We start from the raw sequence: 25684 nt of genomic DNA on the forward strand, positions 1-25684 counted from the left end.
TCTTAAATAATTCCGAAATAGTCCAGAAATATTCCCTGAACGGTTCCGCTAATATTCTGAGTATCATACTCAACTCTACTCCGGACTGATCACAAACTAATACCTAAACTTTACGGAAATCATGTATAAAATATATTCCTGAGATGTTCCCAACACCACTCGATTTTAGAAATTTTCAGTTTCCCCTAAGTTATCACAAATAACCGAGCAAATAGAGCAAAAAAAAATTGGGTATACGACGTATCATAACCTTACTGCTGTACCAGAGTAATAAAAAGCGGTTTCCACAAGTTCTTTTAAAGCCAAACTGGCAGCTCTACCAGAAAATGCTTTGTGAAATTTTTTCTTTTTTTATCGTACTATTATTTGATCAATTACTTCAGTGCATTTTCTTGCGATGGAATGGTGTCCTCGTAGTAGAGTCTTGCAGGGAAGGTTAAGCGCAATGCGAACGAGGCCAATGTAAACGCTTTCAAATTACTTATTTGGAAGTACGTAATTGAGGCCAGTGAAAACGTAATATTGAACTCAGGGTCTTTGCCCGTTTCATCGCTTTCTACTAGGTAATGATGGGTGGTGTCCGAAAGTTTATATACATTTAATAAGCCATGAAATTTCACGAAACATTAAATTAAAGAAACAAAATGCCTCTTAATATTTTCCAATTTTTGAAAAAAATTTGCTGATTTTTTGTAACAACTTTTATTTAAAACTACTTTCTAATCAAAATTGTAATTAAATATTCGGTGTATTATTTTTTTGTTTTAGTTTTCCACACTTCTGTATTTATTGTATGGTTTTTGTAAAATTAAAATGTTTCTGGGTAATTTCTGGCAATATTGTCAACAAGACACACATATTTACACACGCCAAGGTTTGTTGCTGGAAGTAGTTGATGAAGTGCTGGTGACGAGGAAAGGGGACGGGCACCGAGGTGCTTGTGCTTGGTAAAAAGGAAAATTGCCGATTCTGACCAACAAAACTTTATGTGTAAACGCTGATAATGATTTTCAACCCATATAACGTTTTTTGACCTCAAAAAAATATAAAATCCTTTTCCCGTATCGTATTTAATGTTGTTGGCGAACAACTTTTTAATATTTTTTTCAGCTTTTGAATAACTATAATTTATGGAAAATATTTTGACAGATTAGATATTTCCACAATAAAAGGGAGAAATATGAAAGGATATCGCAAGAATGAGATTATATTTCAAGTGTCTTTTAAAACGCTGTTCGCGTTAATCCTTCAATTGTTAAGTGCAATATCAATTATACGTGCTTATATGCAAAACCTTTTTTAATTCAAATTATAAAATACGTACAATAAAAGTCATGTGAATTTCTAATTTTAAAGCTCTATAAATTATGGTTTATGCCGGATTTCTCAATCGTTCGAAAGCGATATCATGAAAAATACAAAATGCCATACATTGCATGTATACTATAGTTTTAACGGAGAAATAACAACACATACATACATACAAATATTGTAATAAATTTCATTTATAATTATTGTGCTTAGTATAATGTATAATAAACATACATTGTATTTATATACACACAATACTAACTTATGGGAAAATAAAGTATACCTATAAATTTTTTTAGGAGAAAATTTAATTAATCCTAAAGTTGTTCATCGACAGTAAATAGAATCCTTCAACAAAATGTATACGTAATTAGAACTTAAGTGCAAATAAATTATTATAAAACTAAATTTTAAATAAATTTATGAAAACAAAAATTTACAAAAAGTTATTAGAAACTATGAAAAACAACTACAATCTAAACAAATATACGTAACAAAAATTTAATTTAGTAAACCACATAAACATACATTCATATTTACTTATATACGTTTGTAATTGCAACATCCTAAGGTAAATAAGTTTTATGTGCAGCTTAATATTTATTGTATTTTTAAAGTAACTGTGAAAATACTATGACAAAAAAAAGTAGCCCTAGTAACAAATATACGTAATTTAATAGAAACTGAATGTGAGGCATAAAGAAAAGGTTAATATTTATAACAATTTGTAAGTAAATAAATACTTTAATTTGTAACAGATATACATACAAATATTCATATACATATTTATATACATACACATTATGGCTAAGAAAGTCAAACGGATCACCATTTACATAAGACAAAGCAAAGCAGGAAACTACTATTATTTCTAAAAGTATGTTTTGATACAACACTTTTATGAAAATATGTAAAGGATTTCGAAAATTATCAAAGATAATTTTTCTCTAATAAGGTATTATTTATTTCATTAATACATATAATGTTTTGCAATAGAACACCATACACTCCCTTTTTAATAAGGAGAAACCTATCTAAAATGGTTAGTTTACTTGCTAGGAGAATTGCAGAAAATTATCAAAAGCTCTTGTAGTCCTATAAATTTTTGTTTAATGCTTTATGGAAAGTATAAAGTGTTTGCAGAATGACGGAGTTAATTTCAAAATTTATTAAAAATATACAAATCAATCACAATTTTCTGTTTTGTTTCATATCACGTACTGAGTGATCCCTTTGACAATTACTAGCCAGAACGTCTAACTCTGCATAAAAAGAACTCTGTCTTCATGCTAATATGTATGTATGTAGGCACTAAACATATGCCTATTAACGTATGCTTTTCGTCTTGAGACTGTATATTGCATTTATAAGAAACTGACACTTCTTAAAATATTTGCATATGTATGTACACATAGGACATTTGTATGGGATTGAGAATAAAGCTACACTTTCCTTTCTACTTTACTGTTTTACATACTTAATCTACTAAATATCTATTTTATAAAGACAAAATTGAGTGCAACTATGTAGGTATATGGAGATGAAATATTTCTAAATGATAAAATAATATATACAGATGTACATATTTGTACATTAGGGTGGTCTTTATAAATCAAATAAACTGGTTTCTCCAGGTTAACCCCTCCAAACGACGGCAATATCAAAACTATCGCATGTAAATGTTTTCCCCGTTAAGGTGTTAAGATTTTTTCTGTGGAGAATCAAAAAAATTTAATACTTTTTTTTTTATCTAATATCAAAAGTCATCGATATTTTTTTGATCTTGCTATTAATTTTATTTTTATGGAATACCCTAATATTTCCTAGAAACAGTTGTGATTGTAAGTAGCTGAGTTGTTCAAAAGATACGATTACAACTACAAAGTACTGCGGGGAGCACACATGAGTAAATATATGTTTATGTTTTTCTTGATGTTTTTACCTTTCTATATTGGTATGAGAAAAGGAGTATAAAACCAGGAACTATTGAGCAATTCTTATAAATAAAAATAAATGTAAGGCGCGATAACCTCCGAAGAGATCTAAGGCCGAGCTTCTCTTCCAATTTGCGTCGTGCTCCTCTTGATTTTCCCTACAAATTGGCCGAATGGGACCTACATGATTTTATGCCGACTCCGAACGGCATTTGCAAGGCAGATGTGTTTTGACTGAGAGCTTTTCATGGCAGAAATACACCCGGAGCGCTTGCCAAACACTGCCGAGGGGCGACCCCGCTTAGAAAAATTTTCTTCTAATTGAAAAACCTTATTTCTAAAAACTTTGATGTTGCTTTGCCCGGGGTTTGAACCCAGGGCATCCGGTGTGGTAGGCGGAGCACGCTACCATCACACCACGGTGGCCGAGCAATTCTTATTACCGGCTGAGAAATTCTTATTACCGGTTTTTTTCCATTTGGTCCCTAGGCGTTTACTACGCTTCGGGGAAATTTATTATCATGTTCATATCTTAACAATAATTAAATTTGAGTACAATAGTAATTACAAAATTATTATTTTTTTTTTCGATAAAATATGACGATTATTGTAAGCTCTATATACAGGTTTATGGTTTGATTGATAATAAGGCCTGCGAATGGATGCATGCTGAGATTACCGGGGTTAAAAATTCCTCAACTCAACATTAGTATTAACAACTTAATCCGTGTTTTTTTTTACCCAAAAGTAACATTAAACAGAACTACAAACAGTTAAACCCTGATTTCGATGAAAGACAAATGCAAAGATTTACATTTTCTTTCCCGAATAAATTTCTCATCACATAGTAAACAAGCAGCTTGTTCAAAATAAACAGTGCGTATGTTTCTTAGATTATGCAATATCGGTTCTCCAAAATGACCAATAAGTCACGAAATTGTTATGCCCGTAATCTTGAGTCTTATTACTTTCGCTTATCCCAAACACTTCTAGTGCATTCTTCGAAGAATACTTTTGCGGGTTAAACAACAACTTCTTGTGACACCTCAACTTTTAACCACTAACTAACTTTCTAATCAACTAATGTCACTGCTATCTTCTTTGTATGATTGTTCAAAGACTTGAGAAATTTTGTAATGCAATGTTGCAGGGTTAGAATTACCCAAGACCGAAATCGTAGTAAACTGCAAAATAAATCGTAGTAAAAATCAAACCTCCGTAGTAGATTTCTAGAATCTACATATATTTAAAAAACACACCAACTTAACATGAGCTGATTTTTCGACGTTTAACCAAGTTATATAACACATCAAAAGGCTTTAAAGATAACTGACCAAGTTTGTAAAAGTTCTCATATCCTGATTCAAATTCTATAAATTTGACAATATTTCAAAGCTACCTGTTCGTTTCCTTTTGCTAGATATATATCTACATAAATCACCATACATTTCTTTACAAAAGAGCTAAGATCGGCAAAAATTTTTTTGCAAACAATTTTTTTAAAACGAAAGCAAACTAGGGAGGATTTGCTAAGGCAGCGCTAAGTAATTGAGAAAAGTTTCTGAGCGCATTGTGATGAGATTCGGCATTGCATAACGTTGCCGATCGACCAGGTGGTGTACCGTCAGGCCATATACGACACCTATAAAAGGTAATGATATTATTTTGTCAACTGCCCCTAACAGCAGAAGCAGAACGATGCCTCTCTAGGAAGATTCGTGCCACTCTGGTTCAATTTCAATCCTCATACGGTTTCAGGCTGCCTATGCAGATATCTCTAATGTATGTCCCGCTTCTGTCCACGACAATAACCTTCTTTTCGATGGTATGATTGTTACATATTTGGCCCCGAAACTTTATAGTAAATCAACCTATTAATTTTAACGAAACAAGAGGAAGAATGCTGGTCACACAGTATAAGCGTACTTATGAACAATGTAAAGTATAAAATACATACGTAGCTACATACATATATAACGACGGCAGGAATTTCGTAAAAATTACAACAATGTGCATATATTTCCATATATTTATTATAAGATAAACATATAATAACTATTTTACTCGAGTGTTAAAAGCAATAAAACCGCGAATACCGGAATAATGCGAGTACATGAAGACATGAACATAAAACTACAACTTCACTATGTATAATACATAAATTTACTTTTATCTACTAGTTGTATTTATATATATACTATTAAAATAAAATAAAACGTAAAAAATAAAACCTAATCTAAATTAAAAGTTTGGGAAGTTGAGTGAATAGTTTAATTTTTGTGTAGTATCTGTAAGATGTAAATTATAAATAAATACCCCAAAATTATTTAATTTAATTTAATTGCGAGGATTGAATAAAATGCCACCAAGTGAAATGGTAATGTGAAAAATAAGAATTCATTAAAACTTGTTATTATTTATAAATTTAGTACGAAATTTAATGCGGTAAGTATCTCCGTAGCTGCTTTCAAAATGCGGCATTTGTTCACAAAATGCACCTAATTATATTTCCTTACATGTATTCTTGAGTTCTGAAGTGATATCGTCCAATGCCAAAATCACGAATGTGCTGCATATTTGATGTTTTGTGAAAAACGCGTTTCAAACCTTAAAGACATTGTTAACAAGTAAGGAAGGCTAAGTTCTGGTGTAACCGAACATTACATACTCAGTTGAGAGCTATAGAGACAAAATAAGGGAAAATCACCACGTAGGAAAATGAACCTCGGGTAACCCTGGAATGTGTTTGTATGACATGCGTATCAAATGGCAGGTATTAAAGAGTATTTTAAGAGGGAGTGGGCCATAGTTCTATAGGTGGACACCTTTTCGAGATATCGCCATAAAGGTGGACCAGGGCTGACTCTAGAATTTGCTTGTACGATATGGGTATCAAATGAAAAGTGTTAATGAGTATTTTAAAACGGAGTGGGCCTTAGTTCTATAGGTGGACGGCTTTTCGAGATATCGCCATAAAGGAGGACCATGGGTGACTCTAGAATTTGTTTGTACGATATGGGTATCAAATGAAAGGTGTTAATGAGTATTTTAAAAGGGAGTGGGGCTTAGTTCTATAGGTGGACGCCTTTTCGGGATATCGTTATAAAGGTGGACCAGGGGTGACTCTAGAATTAGTTTGTACGATATGGGTATCAAATGAAAGGTGTTAATGAGTATTTTAAAAGTGGGCGGGCCTTAGTTCTATGGGTGGACGCCTTTTCGAGATAACGCCATAAAGGTGGACCAGGGGCGACTCTGGAATTTATTTGTACGATATGGGTATCAACTGAAAGGTGTTAATGAGTATTTTAAAAGGTAGTATAGGTGGACGCCTTTTCGGGATATCGTTATAAAGGTGGACCAGGGGTGACTCTAGAATTTGTTTGTACGATATGGGTACCAAATAAAAGGTGTTAATGAGTGTTTTAAAAGGGAGTGGGTCTTAGTTCTATGGGTTGACGCCTTTTCGAGATATTGCCATAAAGGTGGACCAGGGGTGACTCTAGAATTTGTTTGTACGATATGGGTATCAAATGAAAGGTGTTAATGAGTATTTTAAAAGGGAGTGGGCCTTAGTTCTATAGGTGGACGCCTTTTCGGGATATCGTTATAAAGGTGGACAAGGGGTGACTCTAGAATTAGTTTGTACGATATGGGTACCAAATAAAAGGTGTTAATGAGTATTTTAAAAGTGGGTGGGCCTTAGTTCTATGGGTGGACGCCTTTTCGAGATATTGCCATAAAGGTGGACCAGGGATGACTCTAGAATGCGTTTGTACAATATGGGTATCAAATGAAAGGTGTTAATGAGTATTTTAAAAGTGGACGGGCCTTAGTTGTATGGGTGGACGCCTTTTCGAGATATCGCCATAAAGGTGGACCAGGGGTGACTCTAGAATTAATTTGTACGATATGGGTATCAAATGAAAGGTGTTAATGAGTATTTTAAAAGTGGGTGGGCCTTAGTTCTATGGGTTGACACCTTTTCGTGATATCGCCATAAAGGTGGACCAGGGGTGACTCTAGAATTAGTTTGTACGATATGGGTACCAAATAAAAGGTGTTAATGAGTATTTTAAAAGGGAGTGGGCCTTAGTTATATGGGTTTACGCCTTTTCGAGATATCGCCTTAAAGGTGGACCAGGGATGACTTTAGAATGCGTTTGTACAATATGGGTATCAAACGAAAGATGTTAATGAGTATTTTAAAAGGGAGTGGGCCGTAGTTCTATAGGTGGACGCCTTTTCGAGATATCGCCATAAAGGTGGACCAGGGATGACTCTAGAATGCGTTTGTACAATATGGGTATCAAACGAAAGATGTTAATGATTATTTTAAAAGGGAGTGGGCCTTAGTTCTATAGGTGGACGGCTTTTCGAGATATCGCCATTAAGGTGGACCAGGGGTGACTCTAGAATTAATTTGTACGATATGGGTATCAAATGAAAGGTGTTAATGGGTATTTTAAAAGTGGGTGGCCCTTAGTTCTATGGGTGGACGCCTTTTCGAGATATCGCCATAAAGGTGGACCAGGGATGACTCTAGAATTTGTTTGTACGATATGGGTATCAAATGAAAGGTGTTAATGAGTATTTTAAAAGGGAGTGGGCCTTAGCTCTATAGGTGGACGCTTTTTCGATATATCGCCATAAAGGTGGACCAGGGGTGACTCTATAATGTGTTTGTACAATATGGGTGTCAAATTAAAGGTATTAATAAGAATTTTAAAAGGGAGTGGTGGTAGTTGTATATGTGAAGGCGTTTTCCAGATATCGACCAAAATGTGGGCCAGGGTGACCCAGAATATCATCTGTCGGGTACCGCTAATTTATTTATATATGTAAAACCACGAACAGTATTCCTGCCATGATTCCAAGGGCTTTTGATTTCGCCCTGCAGATCTTTTTCATTTTCTTTTACTTAATATGGTAGGTGTCACACCTATTTTCCAAATTTTTTTCTAAAGTTATATTTTGCGTCAATAAACCAATCCAATTACCATGTTTCAACCCTTTTTTCGTATTTGCCATAGAATTATGGCACTTTTTTTATTTTTCGTAATTTTCGATATCTTAAAACTGGGCGTGGTCATAGCCAGATTTCGGCCATTTTTTATACCAATAGAAAGTGAGTTCAGGTAATTATGTGAACTGAGTTTAGTAAAGGTATATCGATTTTTGCTCAAGTTATCGTGTTAATGGCCGAGCGGAAGGACAGACGGTCGACTGTGTATAAAAACTGGGCGTCGCTTCAACCGATTTATCCCTTTTTCACAGAAAACAGTTATCGTCCTAGAATCTAAGCCGCTACCAAATTTCACAAAAATTGGTACATTTTTGTTCGACTTATGGCATTAAATGTATCCTAGACAAATAAAAGGAAAAAGGGCGGAGCCACGCCCATTTTGAAATTTTCTTTGATTTTTGTATTTTGTTGCACCATATCATTACTGGAGTTGAATGTTGACATAATTTACTTATATACTGTAAAGATATTAAGTTTTTTGTAAAAATTTCACTTAAAAAAAAAAAAACTTTAAAAGTGGGCGTGGTCGTTCTCCGATTTTGCTAATTTTTATTAAGCATACATATAGTAATAGGAGTTTCATCGCTTTATCCCTCTTTGGCAATGAATTATCGCAATTTTTCGAAATTTTCGATATCGAAAAAGTGGGCGTGGTTATAGTCCGATATCGTTCATTTTAAATAGCGATCTGAGATGAGCGCCCATGAATCTACATACCAAATTTCGTCAAGATATCTCAAAATTTACTCAAGTTATCGTGTTAACGGACAGACTGACGGACGGACGGACGGACATGGCTTAATCATATTTTTTTCGATACTGATGATTTTGATATATGGAAGTCTATATCTATCTCGATTCGTTTATACCTGTACAACCAACCGTTATCCAATCAAAGTTAATATACTCTGTAAGCTCTGCTCAACTGAGTATAAAAATAGAGATTTAATTAATAGAGATTTAATTATTCAGATACAAAACAGGTATAACCCAAAGAAGAAGCCACTATAAAGGAACAGGAGAAATTCAATAAATTTCTATCAGAGACGCCTATGACTGCGTACAATAGGGAAAAACAAGCTGCCATGGTGAAGATAGATTCTGAGTCTTCTTAGAAGACGAGTTAAGTAAATGTTTAAGCTATCAAAGTTCGCGGGAACCGAACCGTGCAGGGACGAGTATAGGGATCTCCAAGCGCGGCATCAGATGCCCCAGCGAAACAGCGCAGTGAGCTGCTTCTTGACACTCATCGTCGGCACAGGCGGCGGGCGTCACCTGTTCGCGTTACTGTCGTAGGGCCTTTGCTTACGCGGGTGTGAACGAAGTCTCAAGCAGTGTTTGCTGGTAGAAATGACGCATTCACAACTTGAGGCCACGACTCATTCCTATGAAGCGATCTCTCTTGGTGGTACAACCGACACATTCGAGGTGCGCCTCACTGGTAGCTCCGGTCACGACCACAGCTCCGTGCTAACTAACCCCTGTGCTGCTCTGTCGCTCCTTTTATGGTTGTCGTGTTGCCATAGCGGAATGATACAAGGTGGCAGCATGGTGACATACCTACAAACATAAATAAAAATTCCATGTACTTTGTTTTTGTAAATTCGATGGACAAATGTCAAAATCGTACGACACTGTAAGTTGATGTATCAAATCAAATAAAACAAGTAAGGAAGGTTAAGTTCGGGTGTAACCGAACATTACATACTCAGTTGAGAGCTATGGTGACAACATAAGGGAAAATAACCATGTAGGAAAATGAACCGAGGGAAACCCTGGAATGTGTTTGTATGAAAATGAAATGCATTAAGGAGTATTTTATGAAGGAGTGGGCCATAGTTCTATAGGTGGACGCCATTTAGGGATATCGCCATAAAGGTGGATCAGGGTTGACCCTAGAATTTGTTTGTACAATATGGGTATCAAATGAAAGGTGTTGAAGAGTATTTTATGAGGGAGTGGGCCATAGTTCTATAGGTGGACGCCATTTAGGGATATAGCCATAAAGGTGGATCAGGGTTGACTCTAGAATGCGTTTGTACGATATGGGTATCAAATGAAAGGTGTTAATGAGTATTTTAAAAGGGAGTAATCCTTAGTTCCATAGGTGGACGCCGTTTCGAGATATCGCCATAAAGGTGGACCAGGGGTGACCCTAGAATTTGTTTGTACAATATAGGTATCAAAAGAAAGGTGTTAATGAGTATTTTAAAAGGGAGTGATGCTTAGTTCCACAGGTGGACTCCGTTTCGAAATATCGCCATAAAGGTGGACCAGGTGTGACCCTAGAATTTGTTTGCACGATATGGGTATCAAATTAAAGGTATTAAGGAGGGTCTTAAAAGGGAGTGGTGGTAGTTGTATAGGTGGTCGCCTTTTCGAGATACCGCCATAAAGGTGGACCAGGGGTGACTCTAGAATGCGTTTGTACGATATGGGTATCAAATGGAAGGTGTTAATGAGTAATTTAAAACGGAGTAATCCATAGTTCCATAGGTGGACGCCGTTTCGAGATATCGCCATAAAGGTGGACCAGGGGTGACCCTAGAATTTGTTTGTACAATATGGGTATCAAAAGAAAGGTGTTAATGAGTATTTTGAAAGGGAGTGATGCTTAGTTCGACAGGTGGACGCCGTTTCAAGATATCGCCATAAAGATGGACCAGGTGTGACCCTAGAATTTGTTTGTACGATATGGGTGTCAAATTAAAGGTATTAATGAGGGTTTTAAAAGGGAGTGCTGGTAGTTGTATAGGTGGTCGCTTTTTCGAGATATCGCCATAAAGGTGGACCAGGGGTGACCCTAGAATTTGTTTGTACAATATGGGCATCAAACGAATGGTGTTAATGAGTATTTTAAAAGGGAGTGGGCCTTAGTTCTATAGGTGGACGCCGTGTCGAAATATCGCCATAAAGGTGGACCAGGGGTGACTCTAGAATGTGTTTGTACGATATGGGTATCAAATTAAAGGTATTAATGAGGGTTTTAAAAGGGAGTGGTGGTTGTTGTATAGGTGGTCGCCTTTTCGATATATCGCCATAAAGGTGGACCAGGGGTGACTCTAGAATGCGTTTGTACGATATGGGTATCAATTGAAAGGTGCTAATGAGTATTTTAAAAGCGAGTAATCCTTAGTTCCATAGGTGGACGCCGTTTCGAGATATCGCCATAAAGGTGGACCAGGGGTGACCCTAGAATTTGTTTGTACAATATGGGTATCAAAAGAAAGGTGTTAATGAGTATTTTAAAAGGGAGTAATCCTTAGTTCCATAGGTGGACGCCGTTTCGAGATATCGCCATAAAGGTGGGCCAGGGGTGACCCTAGAATTTGTTTGTACAATATGGGCATCAAACGAAAGGTGTTAATGAGTATTTTAAAAAGGAGTGGGCCTTAGTTCTATAGGTGGACGCCGTTTCGAAATATCGCCATAAAGGTGGACCAGGGGTGACTCTAGAATGTGTTTGTATGATATGGTTATCAAATTAAAGGTATTAATGAGAGTTTTAAAAGGGAGTGGTGGTAGTTGTATATGTGAAGGCGTTTTCCAGATATCGACCAAAATGTGGACCAGGGTGACCCAGAACATCATCTGTTGGATACCGCTAATTTATTTATATATGTAATACCTGCCAAGGTTTTAAGGGTTTTTTATTTCGACCTGCAGAATTTTTTCATTTTCTTCTACTTAATGTGGTAGGTGTCACAGCCATTTTATAAAGTTTTTTCTAAAGTTATATTTCGCGTCAATAAACCAATCCAATTACATCACCATGTTTCATTAAATTTTTTGTTAAAATTTTTCTTTAAAAAAATTTTTTTTTTAAAAGTGGGCGTGGTCCTTCTCCGATTTTGCAAATTTTTGTTTGGCGTACATACAGTAATAGGAGTAACGTCCCTGCCAAATTTCATCATGATATCTTCAACGACTGACAAATTACAGCTTGCAAAAGTTTTAAATTACCTTCTTTTAAAAGTGGGCGGTGCCACGCCCATTGTCCAAAATTTTACTAATTTTCTATTCTGCGTCATAAATTAAACTCATCCACCAAGTTTCGTCGCTTTATCTGTGTATGGTAATGAATTATCGCACTTTTTCGGTTTTTCGAAATTTTCGATATCGAAAAAGTGGGCATGGTTATAGTCCGATATCGTTCATTTTAAATAGCGATCTGAGATGAGCGCTCAGGAACCTACATACCAAATTTCATCAAGATACCTCAAAATTTACTCAAGTTATCGTGTTAACGGACGGACGGACGGACGGACATGGCTCAATCAAATTTTTTTTCGATCCTGATTATTTTGATATATGGAAGTCTATATCTATCTCGATTCCTTTATATATGTACAACCAACCGTTATCCAATCAAACTTAATATACTCTGTGAGCTCTGCTTAACTGAATATAAAAAGGGTATAATCAGCTGTTCCAAGCTGCCACCTTGTATTGTTGCGCCATGGGTGGTGCTAGCTCAAATGGTTGCGTTTCCATGGTTACCGTGTTGCTGTTAAATGTTGCGATCGCTCGTTGTGTTGCTGAGACTTGTTAGTTTGTCGTGTTGCTATTAAGTGTTGTGATCGCTAGTTGTGTTGCTGAGACTTGTTGGTTTGTCGTGTCGCTAGGGCCTTTTGTGACTGGCTGTTGTGTTAATGCTGTGTTAAATAAATAATAAATAAATAATTAATGATGTTTTATTTGGTCCTCACACCCACCCCTCCCCTTCGGAGAGTCAGCCCTCGGTATCCCGTATCCGTTTGTGTGCCCTACTTTTGACTATGGTGACCTTGTACTTCTCTGTTTGGAACCGTATTCGAGAGCATGTTTTGCCTTCGGCGATGTGTCGGAATTTGTCCCGTACTTCTCTTGCTATCTCCGGGAAAAGGTCCAGCATCGGTCCATCTGCTTAACGAACCTCGATCGTCACTACTTGGTGGTCTTCTGTTGTCGGCTGTGGCTTCGTTTCGGTGTCCGGTGTTAGAGATTGAGTGTTGTCTTCGCTGCTTGGTTGTGTTGACCACAGCGTACGTATGTGCGCGTGTAGATGCGCGCATGTTGCTGACGTTGCCGCCAGTAGCTCCTTCGAGCAATACGACCTTCGGACGCTTTGGTTCCTCCTTCTCGTAGCGCTGGCGCATACGCTTGACGCTGTTGGTCAGTTTGGCGTTATATTTATCCATGATAAAGTGTTGATTATTGAAAAAAATTCGTAGCAAAAGAAAACGTTGTTGTCACCTCGGTGGTTTGCGAGAGAATGACCGGTGCTTGCTTATCCTCCCATCCTTGATATAAAATTTTTTGAATTATTTTAATTTCACCCGATGGTCTCTGCTGCATGATATGCCTTTAACTCCGCGATGTTGACCGTTTTCTCCTTTCCGCCGTTGGGTTTTCGTATTTTGAGTATCACTGGGGATACATATCCTAGGATTTGGTTGGGTCCGTCATGTTTGGGGGCCAACTTTGCCGCGAAATTTTCCCCGGCCTTGGAGAATGGTGTTCCTTTGCAAGCACTAGTTCGCCGACTACGGGGGTCTATTTTCTCCGCGGTAGATTGTAGTGCCGTGCTTGGTCTGCCGCCGCTCGTTCCATGTTCTGCCTCACTATTCTGAATGCCTCTTGCATTCGGTCGGATTTTTCTTCTGCCGCGGTGGTGGCTGTGTCCGTCCCCATGTTAGAATCGTCGAACATTGCCCCTGGTAGTCGCGGTCCCCGTCCTTGTACGAGGAAGGCTGGACTGTAACCTGTGGACACGGCCACACTGGTGCTGATGGCCAGCTCGATCTCTGGGAGAAGGTCGTCCCATCTGTTGTGCTATGATCCTCTTGACTGTTCTGTTCGCCAGTTCCGATGGGGTTTCTTGCGGGGTGTAGGGCGCCGTGAATTGTTGTCGTATCCCCAGTTCCTTGAGGTTTACCGTGTTGCTGTTGAATGTTGCGATCGCTCGTTGGTTTGCTGAGACTTGTTAGTTTGTCGTGTTGCTATTAAGTGTTGTGATCGCTAGTTGTATTGCTGAGACTTGTTGGTTTGCCGTGTTGCTAGGGCCTTTGTGACTGGCTGTTGTGTTAATGCTGTGTTAAATATGTGGTGGAGTCGTTTTGTGAGGGCCAAATTAAGGACGTTTTATTTGGTCCTCACAATTGGAACAAAGCAAATTGCAGGAACCTTTTTTGAACACGTTCAAGTCTATTCGAATGGATAGCGTAGAAGGGATTCCAAACTATGGCCGCATACTCCAGCTTGGACCTAACAAAACCATAATAAAGAATTTTTTTCGTGTAGGAATCCTTAAACTCACGACTATTCCGTTTTATAAAGGCAAGCCTTAGGTATAATAAAGTTAAGATGCTCTGTAAAAGAGAAATCCAATCGAACACAACAGTTTCGGTAAGAGAATTTAGAGCAAAATTCGAAATGAAATACGAGGATTGAAGGGGCGTTCGCGTTTTGTGGTAAGTAACGAAGCAACATTTGTCAACGTTTAGAACTAGCTTATTTCGTCTACACCAGTTATCGAAACAGTTAAGCTCATGTTGAATAATTTCAATATCACTGTAACCTTTCACCATCATGAATATCTTCAAGTAATCCGCATAGAAAAGGTGATGACAGAACTTAAAACAGGAACTGACATCATTACAATTATAAATATTAAAAATAATAAAGGTCCCAATATACTACCTTGAGGTACCCCTGAAATAGCAATGTAAAGAGTTGATTTCGCATGGTCAACAACAACACAATTAACCCTATTGGCAAGATAAGATCGAGAAACTTATTTTGCATACCCAGCGAGGATAACTTACTCAGTAGCAAATTGTGACTAGCTCTATCAAATGCTTTTGATATAACAGTGTAGATAGCATACACCTGACTATGACAGATGGTTTCGTAAGACTGAATCATAGTTCCCACTCTTGGAGAACTGATCGTGTCGTTTTCCTACCAAAGGCGGGAATGATCAGTCATCTGTAGCCCAAAGACTACAGGCCCATTAGCATCTTCTTTTTTCTTTAATTGGCGATTAACCGTTTGAACGATTTTCGCCGTCCAACAAGGCGATTCCTTTGAGAGGCTGGTAGATGTCTTCTGTGATCTGTTTTCCACAACACAACATGCGTACACCCAAGGGTGCCACCTTTGTCGCCCCGTTTTTGTCGCTCTTTGTACTACTAATCTTTTTTCCACCATTTTCTCCGACTTTTCCCCTCTAATGAAGGTATATAGAATTTAAGTATAAAGGTATAATTTTCATTAAAACTTTTTTTTAACTTCCGTAAACATTAAAACAAAATTACAGATTTGTAGGAAAGGTAACGTAATAAAAAATTTACTGCCAGTTTGAATGTGATAGTTTGATAATCTTCAAAATATCGAGCATGCCGTTAGGAATCGTCAATTGGTATAATAATAAAAACTAGGAGCGCCTGTGGTCGAAATTCGACCAACTTTTATTTTTTTCAACTCAGTCTATGCATCCAGTGTTGGGGGTAGTGCAATAATGTGTTAATAGTTAACCAGTGCGTGGAAATATAGCAAACTGGTCTAACTTGCTTAAATTTTTCATTAAGACGTTGTAATTTTTATTGTATTTTCTTAAATTTTCTACAAAATTTTCAAATGTAACTATAACGTTTTGGTATGGAGGTCCTTAAACAAAAATATAAAAAATATGTAAAATCAAAAGAAATTGACATAAAATTAAAGTGAAATTACTTGACATTAAATTAAAAAATAGCTTATTTCGTCTACACCTGTCATCGAAACAGTTAAACTCATGTTGAATAATTTCAATATCACTGTAACCTTTCACCATCATGAATATCTCCAAGTAATCAGCATAGAAAAGGTGATGACAGAACTTAAAACAGGAACTGATATCATTAATAAGTATTAAAAATAATAAATGTCCCAATATACTACCCTGAGGTACCCCCGAAGTAGCAATGTAAGGAGGTGATTTCGCATCGTCAACAACAACGTAATTAACCCTATTGGCAAGATAAGATCGATAAACTTATTTTGCATACCCAGCGAGGACCCCGTTGGGGCGCTACGGAAGTTAGTTTTGTGTACTCGGTTCCCCAGTAGGCCTATATCACCCATATACATATATCGCCCATTTACTTCAATAGTGTCATAGTTCAAAAAACACGAACTTTTAGTTAAAAACGAAGAAATGTGCTAAAGGAATTTAGCCTATTTCACGCCACCCGTTAGGTATGCAATTGGCGCTTTACCGAGTTTAATTTTGTATAAATACATATGTAGTATGTACATAAGTGTGACACAAAACGAAAATTTCGAATAGAATAGAGGATACCTTCATAAAAAATAAAAAAATTATGTAATGAGAAAGAAGGCAGAGTTTACTAAAAAAAATTTAAATGAAAGAAAAAAATAAAATAAAGTACTTAAAGTGCGAAAAAATTAAGTGATGTGAATAAATAGTTCCATATAAAAACGCAATAAGTGCACTTAGACCTTTTTCCGGGTTTTAATGTTATCATTGTGGAAATATGAAGATTCTAATATTCGGATATTTAATGTTGGGATTCCCATTGAGATCTATGTACGTAATTAATTTGTATTAAATTTGTAAACACTCCATTTCATGAATATATACATATGACCATATCTACTATAAAATATCGTCTGTGAACGATATAATACAAATATATAACAAAGCAGAATAAATTAGAACGAAAAGAAAAACAAACAAAAACATTGAAATTATTCACTCAAACATATTTACTAAAATAAAATTGATTTCATAACTTTAAGCGACATAAACAAATTAGGATTATGGGATCTAAGCATCCGATTAAGGGGCATATAATCAAACAAAGTTAGCCTAAAAATAAATACTAGTATCGCCTGTGGTCGAAATTCGACCAACGTGTATTTTTTTCAACTCAGTCTATGCACCCAGTGTTGGGGGTAGTGCAATAATGCGTTAATAGTTAAGCAGTGAGTGGAAATATAGCAAACTGGTCTAACATACTTAAATTTTTCATTAAGACGTTGTAATTTTTATTGTATTTTCTTAAATTTTCTAGAAAATTCTCAAATGTTATTATAAGTTTTGGTATGGAGCTCCTTAAACAAAAATATAAAAAATATGTAAAATAAAAAGAAATTGACATATAATTAAAGTGAAATTACTTGACAAAACAAATACATTGAAATTATTCACGCAAACATATTTACTAAAATAAAATTGATTTCATAATTTTTAGCGACATAAACAAGTTAGGATTATGGGATCTAAGCATTCCATTAATGGGCATATAATCAAACAAAGTTAGCCTAATAATAAATATAGTGGGTAATATACTGCCTATGCAATATTTCGACCTAAAATCGAAAACGTTTTTGGGTGGTTTTTTTTCGTTTAATATACAACGTGAATTTTCCGATTCAATCAAATTGCATTTAAATAATAATAAACTAAGTTGGAATAAAAGATAATATAATAAAATAAAATAAGAAATATCAAAATAAATTAGCATAAAAGACAATATACAAATTTTAATGTAATATCTTTGTAGCAAATTTTTTTATTTTTTGTTCGCTATAAGACGTCCTATATCTAACATGAGCATAAAATCTGGAAATGCAAAATACATTTGAGTCAAATTTACAATTAATTGTTATAAATAATAAATTTAGTGAGTTTGAACAAAAGTTTACTCATTATTTCTGATTTAATTTTTTTAAAGCAACTAAAATGAAAAACAAAGAATCTGTTAAATAAAGACCTATGCTTTTACGTGTAAGTAAAATTTGTCCAAAAAAATAGGCCGGTTAAATTATTACTTCTCCTTAAAGTTTTTTTGTGCGCTAACAACTCTTTTAGAACAATTTTTTTAGGATTTTGGTACAGACCAATATAGGTAATTGGCAACAATGGGAAACAATATTTTATTTGAACTGAAAATGTCAAGCATTAGTTCTCTCACCGTTAAGCGGCTACGAATATATACATATGTAGAGATGAAACATTTGAACAACGCGACAATGCATTTGAACTGAAAATGAGCGAAGCGTAATTCTCTCACCGTTTGGCGTGTACAAATATATACATATGCAGAGATGAAACATTTGAGCAACGCGACAATGCAGCATTTGGAGCTTTGTACTCAGGGGGGTTTGTGAACATAATGCGTCCTACATATGGCAATTTCGATAGTTGCACAGATTTTCGAATTTACAAAAAACTTTTCTATTAATTATAAACAAATAGAGTAATATTTGTTAACAAAAATTGGCCTATGCACTGCGGCTGATCAATACGAATCGATTCATATAACTCTTATATGATTTTACGTATGCTAAGTATGCGAAACAGCCTGTCAATTGATTGTATGGAAATTCTGTTAGCGTATTAATATATAGTTAGTGGGTAATATATTGCCTATGCAATATTTCGACCTAAAATCGAAAACGTTTTTGGGTCGTTCTTTTCGTTTAATATGCAACGTGAAATTTTCCGATTCAATCAAATTGCATTTAAATAATAATAAATTAAGTTGAAATATAAGATAATATAATAAAATAAAATAAGAAATATCAAAATAAATTAGCATAAAAGACAATATACAAATTTTACGTTATATCTTTGTAGCAAATTTATTTATTTTTTGTTCAGTATAAGACGTGCTATATCTAAAATGAGCATAAAATATGGAAATGCAAAAAACATTTTCGGTCAAATTTGCAATTAATTGTTATAAATAAATAAATTTAGTGAGTTTGAACAAAAGTTGACTCATTATTTGTGGTTTCATGTTTTTTTTGAAAGCACCTAAAATAAAAAAACAAAGAATCTGTTAAATAAAGACCTACGCATTTACGTATAAGTAAAATTTGTCCAAAAAAATAGGCCGGTTATGTTAGTTTTTTGTGCGCTAACAATTATTTTAGAACAATTGTTTAAGGATTTTGGTACAGACCAATATAGGTAAGTGGCAGCAATGGGAAATAATATTGTATTTCAGGCATGCTTAACCAACGAACCGATATCATTTCGTTACGATAATTAACGTTAATAAACGAAACAAAGTCATCATTAACGTTAATTTTACGTTCTTAACGTTAATAAACGAAACGAAATGACTTTGTTTCGTTTATTAACGTTGACTATCGTAACGAAATGATATCGGTTCGTTGGTTAAGCATGCCTGTTTTATTTGAACTGAAAATGAGTGAAGCAGTAGTTCTCTTACCGTTTGGCGGGTACTTATATATACATATGTAAAGATGAAATATTTGAGCAACGCGACAATGCCATAGATGAATAGATTTGCGACTCTTTGTTTCGAGAGAGCGCTGTCAAAATGCACATTTTTCATAACATTTGTCAATGATGCCACTCCAAACAAAAATTAATAGATATGAATATTGGGATTTTTGACACACTTTTCGGCGATTTTATAGTTTCAATCATTTAAAAAAATGATAGGCGAAAACTATACATTTCTTTAAACTTATTTTATAATTATACGTCTAGTTAGAGTTAAATATAAACAAACCTAAGTAAAATTTACATTTTGATTAAATTAATTAGTCAAATATTGTAACGCATTTAACTCACAGTGAAAACCAAATATTCTTGTGAAATTTGAGTAAATCGGACCTAGAATATAATAGTTAACATTATTTAGTGGATAGGGCTTTTCTTACATGTCCGACGTTCAAGGTTCTGTGATCAAAATGGACTGGTTGCGTGGGGACTTTATATTTACAAATATATTCTGTGTGCAAAGCACGCTGAGTATAAAAACATAGTTCGATGTGTAGGATACCAGATATGGTGAACTTTTTCAAAAAGAAAGTAGCCCCTTCCTCTCATAGAAAAAAAACAGAAACACAAATATTGGAAAAATGTTCTGCGGTCTGATGAGTCCTAAATTGGAATGCTTGAAACAGGTGGTAAGCAATGGGCCATATGCTCAAAGTAGCAGAGTTTAGTTTTGAGTAATAAGTAATAACCTAAAAATTACATAAGTATATTGAAACTGAATAGCGTTTTCTTTTCTGGCAAAAGTGTTACGCTTTTTGTATGCCGCGCAAGGGCTGTAAATATATTTTGTTCTGTTCTAAAAAGCAGGTAACGCCTTTATGGGGTATTTCGTTCTTTTGTGAAAATTGTTGCCTGCTCGTAACGCAAAAGCGTTGAACTTTTACCCTGCAAAAAATGGCGGTGTTGCAGTGCAATTCTGCTAAACTAGCTGATTGTGACAATTTATTTTCGTAACTTCACATATTTTTAGGCGTAGAAAATTTAAATGAAGGAAACAATTGCTAATGAATTTTTATTATCACGGTGTAGCCGTTTATGTTCTTTGCATGCACTATAAAATGTTCAACATTTTCTGGGGTAGGAGTAACTCTATTAAGGCTTTACCATTTACTTAGGCAACAATTTATTTCAGAAAAGAAAACGCTATAAGTGAGTGCTCTGAAAAAAGGTTTTACTAGTTTTACGTCTGAGCTGATGACGGCAGCGCTGGTAGTTCAACTTTTCAATCAGAGATCAGAGAAAGCATTGATGGCCCATGTAAATTACACTGGTTTACAGCCAAAATTCACCAGAGACGCCATTATGAAATTCCTATGTAAAATCACCCCCTGATTCCGAAAATCAAGGTTATTTTTAATTCTATGGTAACGTTTTTGAGATATTTACGAATAATGGTTTTTTCAAAAAAAAAAAAAAAATTGGGTCCACTTAATCATATATATCTGAAGAACGAATTGAGCAATTCCAAAACGGATTGAAGCTTTTAAAAGGTAATAAAATTTGCTATAAACTGTGCATACAACACTTTTTGCTAGGCCCTGCATATTCAAAGATAACGAACATTAATTACAGATTTTTTTCAATTTTTTTTTTTTTGTAAAAATATAAAAAGTGTATTTGCGAGGAAGAATCTTTTTAAAAACTTTTTATTTTTTTTTTCTATGTAAGCTCTGTTTTATTACAAAAGTAACCTTGATTTTCGGAATCAGGGGGGGATTTTACATAGGAATTACATAATGGCGTCTCTGGTGCAGAAAAAAAAATTGGAATTTGTGATCCAGTGTTATTATGGCTTTGGCTATTATTGGTTGTGACTTTGAACCAAATAAATGCTGCGGACATAACAACCGGAGTCATTTTTGAGATTTATATTTTACATTTAATGCACAACTAGACGGACCCTTGCGCATCTTGCGAAACAAAATACAAAACATAGTTGCGAGTTATGAAAATATGCAAATTTATTTTTCCCATATACTCATATTATAGCTATTTACACATTCATATTAAAGATTCTAGCTATGTACATATTTAATTATTTTTAAAATAGCTGTGCTTTTTTCGCATCTATAGACGTTTACGTTTAAAATTTATATGGACTGCTAAGCGTCAAACTTTAAATACACCTCTGAAATTGCTACGCGTAAAAATGTTCCTACTCAATTTCAATACCCATTATACTCAAATGCAACTGAAATAAGTGTTTTTGTTTCACCCTCTACACTAATTCTATGTATCCTATAAATGTCCACAATTCATCGCAACTGATTCAGCTATACGTTATACATTAGCTGTGTTTTTTTTTATACGCGTATACGTTTCGTTTGCGAAAACGCCTATCCTCGTTTAGATAATGCTTAGGAGACCCATCTAGCGGCAGTGGGTGTACCGAAAAGCGGAGACACAACCCTCTGATGGCCATAGGGTATAACATATACCTGAATCAGTTGCGATGAATTGTGGACACTTATAGGATACATAGAATTAGTGTGGAGGGTGAAACAAAAACACTTATTTCAGTTACTTCTGAGTATAATGCGTATTGAATTTTAGTAGGACGAATTTTATGCGCAGCAATTTCAGAGGTGTATTTAAAGTTTGTCGCTTAGCAGTCCATATAAAGTTTAAGCGTAAACGTATATAGAAAAAAAACAGCTATTATGGCCATCAGAGGGTTGTAACTCCCCTTTTCGGTACACCCTCTTCTGTAGCTATTTGTAACCGCTGCCGCTAGATGGGTCTCCTAAGCATTATCTAAGCGAGGATAAGCGTTTTTTTTACACGCAAACGTAAACGCATATGCGTGTAAAAAAAACACGGCTATTAGACGTGAAAATAAAATCATTTATTTTTTGTTTGAGTGTTTCTTGCACTGGAAGGGTAATATCCTCAAATCGTCTTACTCTAGAAAAAGCTACATATAAATTGCCCGTGCGAAAATACAGGGCTAGGCAAATATAAGCCAGATTTGTCAAAGGTTTGACCTTGTGCTTTATTAATTGTCATAAGTCCTGCTTTGACATTAAGGTTACGAATCAGCATTATGGTTGCATTTTTCTTCGAAAGAGGTTTATAGGATGGGGGGGGGAGATCTAGGGGCAAGCCGGAAGGATTTAGGGAATTAGGAAACTCAGTCGGATAACGCTGAACATTATGAGTTTCATCTCGCTCAACTCTATCGCAACTTAGATACACTCTACTCTCACCTGACAATAAACTAGATACAATAAACTCATAAAAATAAGAGGCAGCCAGTGTTTAAAAAACTGTGTGAGCTGTCATGTTATTTGATTTTGCTTGTGCTTGTGCTTTTGAGAAAAAACAACAGTCTAAATTCTAGCACAAGCAAAAAACGAAAAGCGAAAGAAATGAAATTCCGTAAACAGTCGCACCTTCGTATATTTAATTATTGATATTAGCCGTGTTTTTTAACACGCGTATATCCGTTTACGCTTAAACTTTATATGGACTGCTAAGCGACAAACTTTAAATACACCTCTGAAATTGCTGCGCATGAATTTTGTCCTACTAAATTTCAATACGCATTATACTCAGATGTAACTGAAATATGTGTTTTTGTTTCACCCTCTACACTAATTCTATGTATTCTATGTGTGCCCACAATTTATCGCAACTGATTCAGCTATATGTTATACCCTATGGCCATCAGAGCGTTGTGTCTCCGCTTTTCGGTACACCCTGTTGCTGTAGCTAGTTGTTTAACCACAGCCGCTAGATGGGTCTCTTAAGCATTATCTAAGCGAGGATAGGCGTTTTTTTTCACGCGCAAACGAAACGTATATGCGTGTAAAAAAAAACACGGCTATTACTGCGGCTTTCCTCAGTGCCCACAGTCGCTGTAAAATCAATATCGTTGGTTTTAACGGTCGCAAAAAGCAGCAGTCGTGAAATATGAAAATCAACGCTTTTTGCAAACTGCAAGCGACTGCTATTTTGCGTTTTGTTATGATTTTTGTTTACTAAGACGAGGCGCTACAGCGTTGTACGTAATACGCTGTACATATACATATATGTACATACATGCATTTCCATTTCAAGTATATTAAAAAAATAGAATATATGAGATATTTCTGCATACATATGTATGTACATATGTACATGTGTGTATATTTTATTATACCTTTCATGAAAATGAAATGGTATATTCATTTCGTCACGAAACCCAAAATTGTAAGTCCTTAAAGGAAAATAGATAGACCCACCATTAAGCATACCGAAATAATCAGAATGAAGAGCTGAGTTGATTTAGCCATGTCCGTCTGTCTGTCTGTCCGTCTGTCTGTTTGTATGCAAACTAGTCCCTAAATGTTTGAGATATCTTGATAAAATTTGGTGAGCAGGTGTATTTGGGTGTCCTATTAGACCTTTGTCAGAACCGGCCGGATCGGACCACTATAGCATATATCCACCATACAACCGATTTTTCAGAAAAAGAGGATTTTTGTAATATCTTACTCAATTTAACAGATTGAAGCTTCAAACTTCACCATATACTTTCGTATATTGCACATATTGTTGCCTGAAAAAATTGATGAGATCGGTCGTATATATAGTATATATCCCCCACAACCGATTGGTCAGATAAGAAACTTTTCGTAATTACTGCCCTATTTTAAGAGCTAGAGGCTTCAAATTTCAATGAACGCTTACGTATATAGCATATATTGTTGTCCGAAAAAATCATACAGATCGGTGGTATATATATGGTGGTATATATAGTATATATATATATATTTTCGCAATTTTAGCCCCATTTTAATAGCTAGAAGCTTAAAATTTCACCGAACGCTTACGTATATGGCATATATTGTTGTCTGAAAAAATCATAGAGATCGGTTGTATATATAGTATATATCTCATACAACCGATTGTTCAGATAAGAAACTTTTCGCAATTTCTACCCCATTTTAACAGCTAGAAGCTTCAAATTTCACCAAATGCTTACGTGTATAGCATATATTGATGTATGAAAAAATCATTGAGATCGGGTGTATACATAGTATATATCTCATACAACCGATTGTTCAGATAAGAAACTTTGCGCAATTTCTGCCCCGTTTTAACAGCTAGGAGCTTCAAATTTCACCAAATGCTTACGTATATAGCATAAATTGTTGTCTGAAAAAATCATAGAGATCGGTGGTATATATATTATATACTTCATACAAACTGTCATTTTTGCCCCTTTTTTACGGATAGAAGCTTCAAAATTCATCAAGTTTCATCAAATAGTTACGTTTACTTCATATATTTTTGAAATACGTGATTCGTAGTCGTGGTTTTTACATGTAGACCACAAAAAACGTGAAGCTTTGCATCCTCACACAAAGTACCTACCTATTTTTTATTTTATATTTATCTTAAAAATCGTTTAGATATCTTCAAATTTCACCAAATGTTTACGTGTATAGTATATATTGTTGTCTGCAAAAATCATTGAGATCGGTGGTACATATAGTATATATCTCATACAACCGATTGTTCAGATAAGAAGCTGCGCAATTTCTTCCACATTTTAACAGCTAGAAGCTTCAAATTTCACCAAATGCTTACGTGTATAGTATATATTGTTGTCTGAAAAAATTATTGAGATCGGTGGTATATATAGTATATATCTTATACAACCGATTGTTCAGATAAGAAACTTTGCGCAATTTCTGCCCCGTTTTAACAGCTAGAAGCTTCAAATTTCACCAAATGCTTACGTATATAGCACTTATTGTTGTCTGAAAAAATTATAGAGATCGGTGGTACATATATTATATACCCCATATAAACTGTATTTTTTTGCCCCTTTTTTACGGCTAGAAGCTTCAAAATTCAAAACATTTCATCATATATTGTTGAAATACGTGATTCGTAGTCATAGTTTTTACACGCAGACCACAAAAAACCTGAAACTTTGCATCCTCACACAAAGTACCTACCCATTTTTTATTTTATATTTATCTTAAAAATCGTTTAGGTATGTAGATCTGTTCACTAGATATTTCTTATCTTATACATCCGATTATTCGGAGATTACGAAGGGGGTAAGATTATTGTTCAGCCGCATTCATGAAAGGTATGAAGTCTTCGGCATAGCCG

The sequence above is a fragment of the Eurosta solidaginis genome, chromosome 1, assembly GCF_040869045.1.
Source record: "Eurosta solidaginis isolate ZX-2024a chromosome 1, ASM4086904v1, whole genome shotgun sequence".
NCBI lineage: Eukaryota > Metazoa > Arthropoda > Insecta > Diptera > Tephritidae > Eurosta > Eurosta solidaginis.